This window comes from Monodon monoceros, unplaced genomic scaffold, assembly GCF_005190385.1.
Source record: "Monodon monoceros isolate NGI ecotype Baffin Bay Population unplaced genomic scaffold, NGI_Narwhal_1 Super_Scaffold_2, whole genome shotgun sequence".
Taxonomy (NCBI): Eukaryota; Metazoa; Chordata; class Mammalia; order Artiodactyla; family Monodontidae; genus Monodon; species Monodon monoceros.
In genome coordinates, this window is record NW_021703776.1 from 103354313 (window position 1) to 103363901 (window position 9589).

The following is a 9589-nucleotide window of genomic DNA, read 5'->3' on the forward strand; positions in this document are numbered from 1 at the left end:
CAGCCCCCAGCAAACTTCTAAGTGTCATGGGCCAAAACTGGGTCCATTCCCAGTCCTACAGCAATCCGTGGGAAGACTCACGGAATCATGCCTGGATCAGTCAGGTCCACTGACTAAGGTCAGTCCCTCGCGAGCAGCTGACCTGCTACAAGCTCCACACAGACGTGGGCAGATACACAATGCTCAGTGCACACAGGAGAACGGGCGCTGGTCAGGAGAGGTTCACGGCAGCAGCCCCGCCCCGCGGATGTGGCCTGAGTGCCAGCCCACGGGGCTTCACCACCATGGCTTTGCATTTCAGCCCTTCTGTGCATGCTGTTAGCTGTCTGCTGGCCAAGCAAGATCTGGCTCAATGATTCAACTACATCAGAAACTATAACTAATTATTAAGGTGCAGTTCAGGGTCACAGCCTCATACTCATAGGATAATTATTAAACAAAATTGATAAACCATTAGCCAGACTCATCAAGAAAAAAAGGGAGAAGACTCAAATCAACAAAATTAGAAATGAAAAAGGAGAAGTAACTACTGACACTGCAGAAATACAAAGGGTCATGAGAGATTACTACAAGCAACTCTATGCCAATAAAATGGACAACCTGGAAGAAACGGACAAATTCTCAGAAAAGCACAACCTTCCGAGACCGAACCAGGAAGGAACAGAAAATATGAACAGACCAATCAGAAGCACTGAAATTGAAACTGTGATTAAAAATCTTCCAACAAACAAAAGCCCAGGACCAGATGGCGTCACAGGCGAATTCTATCAAACATTTAGAGAAGAGCTAACACCTATCCTTCTCAAATTCTTCCAAAATATAGCAGAGGGAGGAACACTCCCAAACTCATTCTACGAGGCCACCATCACCCTGATACCAAAACCAGACAACGATGTCACAAAGAAAGAAAACTACAGGCCAATATCACTGATGAACATAGATGCAAAAATCCTCAACAAAATACCAGCAAACAGAATCCAACAGCACATTAAACGGATCATACACTATGATCAAGTGGGGTGTATCCCAGGAATGCAAGGATTCTTCAATATACACAAATCAATCAACGTGATACACCATATTAACACCCTGAAGGAGAAAAACCATATGATCATCTCAACAGATGCATAAAAAGCTTTCGACAAAACTCAACATCCATTTATGATAAAAGCCCTCCAGAAAGTAGGCATAGAGGGAACTTTCCTCAACATAATAAAGGCCATATACGACAAACCCACAGCCAATATCGTTCTCAATGGTGAAAAACTGAAACCATTTCCACTAAGATAAGGAACAAGACAAGGTTGTCCACTCTCACCACTGTTATTCAACATAGTTTTGGAAGTTTTAGACACAGCAATCAGAGAAGAAAAAGAAATAAAAGGAATCCAAATCAGAAAGAAAAAGTAAAACTGTCACTGTCTGCAGATGACATGATACTATACATAGAGAATCCTAAAGATGCCACCAGAAAACTACTAGAGCTAATCAATGAATTTGGTAAAGTAGCAGGATACAAAATTAATGCACAGAAATCTCTGACATTCCTATACACTAATGATGAAAAATCTGAAAGAGAAATTAAGGAAACACTCCCATTTACCACTGCAACAAAAAGAATAAAACACCTAGGAATAAACCAACCTAAGGAGACAAAAGACCTGTATGCAGAAAACTATAAGACACTGATGAAAGACATTAAAGATGATACAAACAGATGGGAGAGATATATCAAGTTCTTGTATTGGAAGAATCAATATTTTGAAAATGACTCTACTACCCAAAGCAATCTACAGATTCAATGCAATCCCTATCAAACTACCACTGGCATTTTTCACAGAACGAGAACAAAATATTTCACAGGTTGTATGGAAACACAAAAGACCCCGAATAGCCAAAGCAATCCTGAGAAAAATAAACACAGCTGGAGGAATCAGGCTCCCTGACTTCAGATTACACTGCAAAGATACAGTAACCAAGACAGTATGGTACTGGCACAAAAACAGAAATATAGACCAATGGAACAGGATAGAAAGCCCAGAGATGAACCCATGCACATATGGTCACCTTATCTTTGATAAAGGAGGCATGAATATACAATGGAGAAAAGACAGCCTCTTCAATAAGTGGTGCTGGGAAAAATGAACAGCTACGTGTAAAAGAATGAAATTAGAACATTCCCTAACACCATACACAAAAATAAACTCAAAATGGAGTAAAGACCTAAATGTAAGGCCATACACTATAAAACTCCTAGAGGAAAACATAAGCAGAACACTCTATGACATAAATCACAGCAAGATCCTTTTTGACCCACCTCCTGGAGAAATGGAAATAAAAACAAAAATAAACAAATGGGACCTAATGAAACTTAAAAGCTTTTGCACAGCAAAGGAAACCATAAACAAGATGAAAAGACAACCCTCAGAATGGGAGAAAATATTTGCAAACAAAGCAACTGACAAAGGATTAATCTCCAAAATATATAAGCAGCTCATGCAGCTCAATATCAAAAAAACAAACAACCCAATCCAAAAATGGGCAGAAGACCTAAATAGACATTTCTCCAAAGAGATACACAGACTGCCAACAAACACATGAAAGGATGCTCAACATCACTAATCATTAGAGAAACGCAAATCAAAACTACAATGAGGTTATCACCTCACACCAGTCAGAATGGCCATCATCAAAAAATCTACAAACAATGAATGCTGGAGAGGGTGTAGAGAAAAGGGAACCCTCTTGCACTGCTGGTGGGAATGTGAATTGATACAGCCACTATGGAGAACAGTATGGAGGTTCCTTAAAACACTAAAAATAGAACTACCATACGACCCAGCAATCCCACTACTGGGCATATACCCTGAGAAAACTGTAATTCAAAAAGACTCATGTACCACAATATTCATTGCAGCTCTATTTACAATAGCCAGGACACAGAAGCAACCTAAGTGTCCATGACAGATGAATGGATAAAGATGTGGCACATACATACAATGGAATATTACTCAGCCATAAAAAGAAAATGAAATTGATTTATTTGTAGTGAGGTGGATGGACCTAGAATCTGTCATACAGAGTGAAGTCAGAAAGAGAAAAACAAATACCGTGTGCTAACACATATACATGGAATCTAAAAAAAAAAATGGTTCTGAAGAACCTAGGGGCAGGACCGGAATAAAGACGCAGATGTAGAGAATGGACTTGAGGACACGGGGAGGGGGAAGGGTAAGCTGGGACGAAGTGAGAGAGTGGCATGGACTTACATACACTACCAAATGTAAAATAGATAGCCAGCGGGAAGCAGCCGCAAAGCACAGGGAGATCAGCTCCGTGCTTTGTGACCACCTAGAGGGGTGGGATAGGGAGGTTGGGAGGGAGACGCAAGAGGGAGGGGATATGGGGATATAGGTACACATATAGCTGATTCACTTTGTTATACAGCAGAAACTAACGCAACACTTTAAAGCAATTGTACTCCAATAAAGATGTTTTTAAAAAAGAAATAATAATAATAATACTGTTAATTCTTTTCAAAAAAATAATAAAATAAAATAAAATCGCTACTCAACGTGGCTGTAATGATCAGCCTTGTCGTTGCCAAAAGCTCCACATGACTACTCACGTCTTGTAAAAGGAAATGGTGCTAAAATTGCAGAGCATTAAAAAACAGGAGTTGTTCAATTGTTTGTTTTTGTTTTTTTATTTTGGGGGTTTGTTTGTTTCTCTTTTACCAAATAGGGCCGTAAGTCTTTTCATCAGGGTTCAGTCCATGGCAATTTGGAACACACACACACACACATACACAAAAAGCCAAGACAACCAGAGGAACATGAAGAAAAACAGAAACAAACAAAACCTCAGATTTAAAAAAGGCGAAGAAGAAAACCCGTCTGTAATCAAGGCGGCAATCTCGTAAACGGCTGAAGAGGCGAGGGCTCCACTTAATGAACTGCCACTAGGTTTTTCAGAATTTCAGGATGCTGAAAACATTCTTCCACGTGTGCTCCAAGGAGAACAGCAGCCCGATCCTCACAAGCCTCTCTTTATTGAAATTATTTACAAAGGAAGCCTGGGGCTGACTATACCTGTCCTCCATGAGGAGCCAAACATAAGTTTTCACCATGGATCTGTCCTCGCATGTGAAGCAAGCGCAGAACGAGTTCCACCAGAACGTGACCAGCGGCCGGTGCTCGTGCCCGTTTGGCAGAGAAAAAGATTCACGCATTTGTTCAGACTGATGGCTTCCATACTCCTCACTTTGTTGTCACTTTTTTCTTTCTGTTCCTCGTCACTTCTTCCCAATTACTTTATATGCTCATTTTCCTACCCCTACAAATATCACATATACTGGCTTTCTTTAACTTTGGATTCCAGAAGTTTCGTACATTTGCCGTATGTTTAAAAGCCTTTATCACCGTCTCTTCTATCCTCCGAAGGCATGGCTGTCACAGAAAAATTAGGTTCAAGTGTCAAGTCAACCAACAGTGAGGAAACAGTCAAGGTGAGCAGGAAAAGGAGGGTGGGAGAGGCGGGGGGAGGACGGAGGACACGGAGGACGAAGGAGGCTCCCTCCTGGGAGGACCACGGGGAGGCGCCACTCCTGGTCCCGCCCAGCAGCTCAGGCCCGATTCGCTTCTGACTTCTTTCTTCCCACTGCTCAGGAAGTCGAGGCACAAGTCGAGGCAGGGAGGGCCGCCCCCACGCCGCTCCTTCAGGTAAGAAACATCGAGGGGCCATGTAGACGCTGATGACGCCTACTCACCCTTTTTTTCCCTTTTCGGTCTGTGTTTCCTGAAATTCAAGGGCTCTCCCGTGGGCGTGACAAGGAAGGGCATCTGACCTCACCCCTTCGGAGGCTGCACTCCGCCCCCGCCTCTCACCGGACACCCCAGGCTCTTTGAAGTGGGCGATGTTTCCTCCTGCAGAATTCTACCCCATGTTACACTCTTCCTTCTTGTCAGGTCTCCTCAGGATTTAACCTGATTGCCCTCCCACCCTCCTGTCAGGAAATCCTCCCCACTTCCCGCACGTCACACTGAACTGGTCCGCTTTTGCCCCTTCGTGACTCCACGTCGGCGTCGGCGCGTTCCAGCCCCGATGTGGGTCTCCGGCCACCACTCCTTCCCAGCCTCCCTGTTTCCTCAGGAGCCCTGGGACCTGCTGGCGCCCAAGAAGCCCCCGTCACGTCAGTCTGAGATTCCTGCTCCACCTCTTGACGAGCCTCTTCCACCCCTGCGTCCCTCTGTTCCGGTCACCCCCAGCCTCTCACTGCTTCCCGACAGGTCCCTCCACGTAGGTACAGATAACGTAGCAACCTTCCTAAAGGTACTACTTTGATTCTGTAGCTCCACCACTCCAAGAAATATCCCGAAAGACCCCCTCATCTAAGGTTACAGCTCAAACACCCCCGCTACATACACGCCGGCCGTGTCATCTTGATTTCACCTCTTCGCCGTCGACGGTCTTCAAGTTCCTTTTCCACGAAACTGACTTTGACCACAAGGACACACATTAAACACCTTCTTCTCCGAAATCTTGTTGAACTTAGTCACTTCACATAGTTGGTATTTAACTAAGTATAGACCCGTATTGTTACATCACTATTTTATGTATTTTATTTTATCTCCACCAATGAAATGGTTAACCTAGAGTTTATTTTTCATTATTCTCACTATTGAACATATAGTAGGCATGTAATAGCTGTTAAACACTATTTGATTTGTTCAACAAATATTTCTAGAGACCTGCTAAGCCACCGGTATTGTGCTGAGATACAACAGTGCACAAGGAAGATGTGATTCCCCCTTTAAGAGGTTTCAATCCAATGAGTAAGTTACAGGGTAAGTGGTCACAGCTACTCCCCGTGTGAGCACTGTGACAGGGAAGCCCACGCACCATGGGGGCCAGAGCGGGGACCCCGGCCTGGAGAGATTCTGCAACACAGACACATTCGGCATCCAAGCGGTCTTCCCCACCACCGCCTCTGCATCAAGAAGCCACCTGCCTAACTCAGGCCCCCCAGCTTTCATAAACTTCTCTTTTAGCAAGTCTGGTCACTGATGTAAGAAACTGAAAAGGTTAACAGTCAAAATGTGCAATGGTTACATTAATTTTTATGCACAATTCTGAAAATCAGAAATACAACGAAGTAAAACGTCGTGATTTTTCTTTTGACTTTTCGAAAACTGCAGATCCCTATTTCTTCAATCTGGAACATTTGCAGTGAAAACACAAATGACAAGAGTCACAGGCGCAAACCATGGAGTCATGACCGCGCTCGATACCGCCCCGGCCGAGCGCCTGCTTCTGCTGCCCGGGGATGACTTACCGGGAGGATGGTTTTTTTGGAAGCATAAATGGAACCCAACCACACAGCCCCTAAAACGCTAACAGAAACCACACTGAGCCCACGGCGTGCTTCTGATGGAGTTTACAAAGTGGAAGTCAAATTCTGCAGCGGTGTGTCGGGGACATCAGGGTCCCGTGCACTGACCACAATGCCCTCTGGGAAGGAGATGGGAGCTTTGTTTCTGAAAACTGTCACCTGCTTCATAGACAAATGTGAAATTCGTGCTTCCTCCACAAGTAAACACGTCCGCAGACACAGCTTACTCGGCATAAAGCAACAGACCCTGCGCACCTACTCCACGTAAGTCGCTCTGTACCGTACGAAGTCACAAACAGAGTTTTCCTTCAAGGGCTCATCTCAGCTCAACTGAAGCATCTGCACAGTTCCCGGTGAGCCCCGTCTCCTGCACCGTAACCCAGACCCCACGGGGTAGGAGCCACTTCCTCTTGCTCATCCTGTCACTGCCCAGTGCCCAGCACGCTAACCTCTGCTGACTGAAAAACACAAGTGTGCCAAGTTTCAAGGGTGGGGAAGGCGCATTTGGAGGAACATAACACAGCACCCCTGTCCCCAAGGAGTGTACAGATCTAGCTGGGTAGACAAGACAAAGATAATATAGGGCAGGTTTAGCGAAGATAAATGACAAATGCTTTAGATAGTAACTTCACAGACACGGCACACATACTGCTGCAGTATATGCGTCTATGCCTCTTTGTGCAGAAAGCCTTACTGTGCAGAATTACATTCTTCAGTGATATCCCCAGAATAGGAATGGTTTGGTGGTATTCTATAGAAAAAGAACATTAACCCCCTTTTTGCAAAAAAAAAATTCATTTAAAAATGGTAATATTTGGAATATCCTAAACAAACTTCCTGGTTTTAAATGTCTGTAAGATATTTTAACAGAAAAATTATTTAAATGGATGAGACAAGAGACAAAGATAAAGGGCTTTAAAACAATTCCTCACCACTCAGTCAGTTATTACTCCAATGAGTAAAGAGCTTAGAAGCTGCCCCTCCTGTCCTGACAGCAAGAAAAAAGTTGAACAAACAGAAAATCAGTTCCCTTTCTTGGATCCAGCAGAAAATTGAGTCACAGGGCAAAACCACTGCCCAGAAAACTGGAGACAGAAGAGTCAAGGAAATCACAGCAAGATCAACCTACCTGGAGCAGAAGCGCTGCAGCTGTTAACTGGTGCGGACACGGAAATGGTGGTGTCGATGCCGGGGCTACAGGTGGACTCACTGGAGAGATTCCTGGGGCCACAGTCCCAGGGGGACCCCACACTGTCATGGGTTGTCCCTCCAGGGACAGCCCCAGACTCTCAGATGACGATCCAAGAAAAATCCTCCTCTGTTTCTGGCAGAGAGAAGGGGAAAGGAATGAATCATCATGTAATGACACCCAGAGCGCTGGCCAATACAAAGGCCTACTCTGCAGGGGAAAACCGTATCCTACCTGGGGGAGGGTGATCCCCATCCAGCCCTCTCTGGCCTTCCGTTCTCACCTGAGGAACACTGCAGAAGTCAGGGTCTACTTACAGAAAGGCAGAGCATCAGAGAAAGGATAAATGAAGGAAAGTAAAATCATTTTTTTCTTATTCTTAATTGATGTCACAGATAAGTTTTGTTCAAAGTCATCAGAGTAACAATGTATCAGGTGACGGCAGTATATAGAGGAATGCAGTGTTATAAGGGCTGGGCAGGAGGCATCAGGGTATCAGGACACTTAGTTAATTTAAAAGCTACCTGCCCCCCCTCCTTAAGCAGTGTAGTGTTACCTGAAAGTGGACTTAGATTAGTGGCAAATGTATGTGGCAAACTGTCCGGCAACCACTAGAGAAAATTTTAGAGGTAAGTATAATTGATGTGCTAAGAGAGGACAGAAGATGGGGTTGTATAACATTTTGATCATAGGCCATCAGTTAAAGCCAGAAAATCACTATCTAATCACTGTCTAACTGTACGCCCTGTGAACGAAAGTCTTCAAAGTAATCCTACGTCAGGGATCCTAACCTTTCCAGAGTTACGACATTCACAGCCTGGCACGCTACTTAACACCCACTCAATGTCTGGAACCAGGCCATCCCAACAGCCCAGCCTGGAGTGGTCACCAGGCAAAGATGGTGGCACAGGCACCGGCCCAAGCGTCAGGAAATGCAGGCTCCCAGTCTAATCTCCTGCCGGTTGGCTGATAATTAGCCTACACCAGTTTCTTCACACCTCTAGCCTCATTTGAATCATCATTAAAGTGAGCTAACACACTCTAAATAAGCTCTAATATTCTTTCCAAATTCACAATTCTTGAATTCTAAATTGATGAAAATAAAACAATAATTACTAAACGTACACAACTCTACTGTGCAAGTCCAGACTGTACGTGAGTCTGCACACAGACGCCACGAAATACAGCACGGTAAGTTCCCACTGCCTTCGTTAACACTGTTTTATAATTTGGAGGCCAAATGCTAATTCTTGTTTATCAACTGTAAACACAACGAACATAAAAGCAGCCCATTCCACACCACATTTAAACTTACTTAGGTTTTCATAAACACCATGTTTCTTGACAAGGAGACAACTTTCAAAGTTCTCCACTCATTTATCCTGAATTCTTGACTCTTGGTCTTACTGGTTGAAAGCCAAGCCTCCTATTATCACATCACCACAGGACCAAGAGTCCTGGGTAGCGTCTGTCACTGAACTCTGCACTATACCCGACGGTACGTGCGCTGCTGCACGGACTCCTCGTGGCGGACCTGTGAAGTAGGTACCATCCATATTTGATCCATAGAGAAACTGGGTCTCAGAGACGTTAGGGAATTTGGCCCCTGTCATAAGTCTAGTACTTTTCAGGGCCAAAATTCAATTCAAATCTCTCTCAGCTCACACTGTGCTCTTGCCACCCCCCTTCTGGAAAAAAACAATGTACACGGAACCTCAATAAACAAAACGAATACCTGCGATAGTATATTGGACTTTTATAACACACAAATAAACATATTCATGTCCTATCATACGGTAAATCAACGAACATAATAATGAATTCTGATGAGATGTGACATCAGTGTTACTGTCACATTAGCAAGTTTTTCAGGCTCTGCGTCAGTTTACTCCTGTATTTTGTGTTGGTTGCACAGCACCCAACACATCTGAAAAAGCAGCGGGTTTTTAACATTTTGTACGTTGCAGTTGCAGGCTACTCTTCAAGCAAACTGATCCAGAAGTTTGAAG

The 9589-nt window shown here is 44.1% G+C and overlaps 1 long non-coding RNA gene across 1 annotated transcript in view; it reads right to left on the reverse strand.

The window, feature by feature from the left end:
* The window catches only part of LOC114901964, a 300220-nt gene extending 292542 nt beyond the window's left edge, over positions 1-7678 (reverse strand). Inside the window, exon 1 of the long non-coding RNA XR_003795326.1 lies at positions 7521-7678. This is a non-coding gene — a long non-coding RNA (uncharacterized LOC114901964). The remainder of the gene's footprint in view (positions 1-7520) is intronic.
* Positions 7679-9589: the final 1911 nt, after the last annotated feature.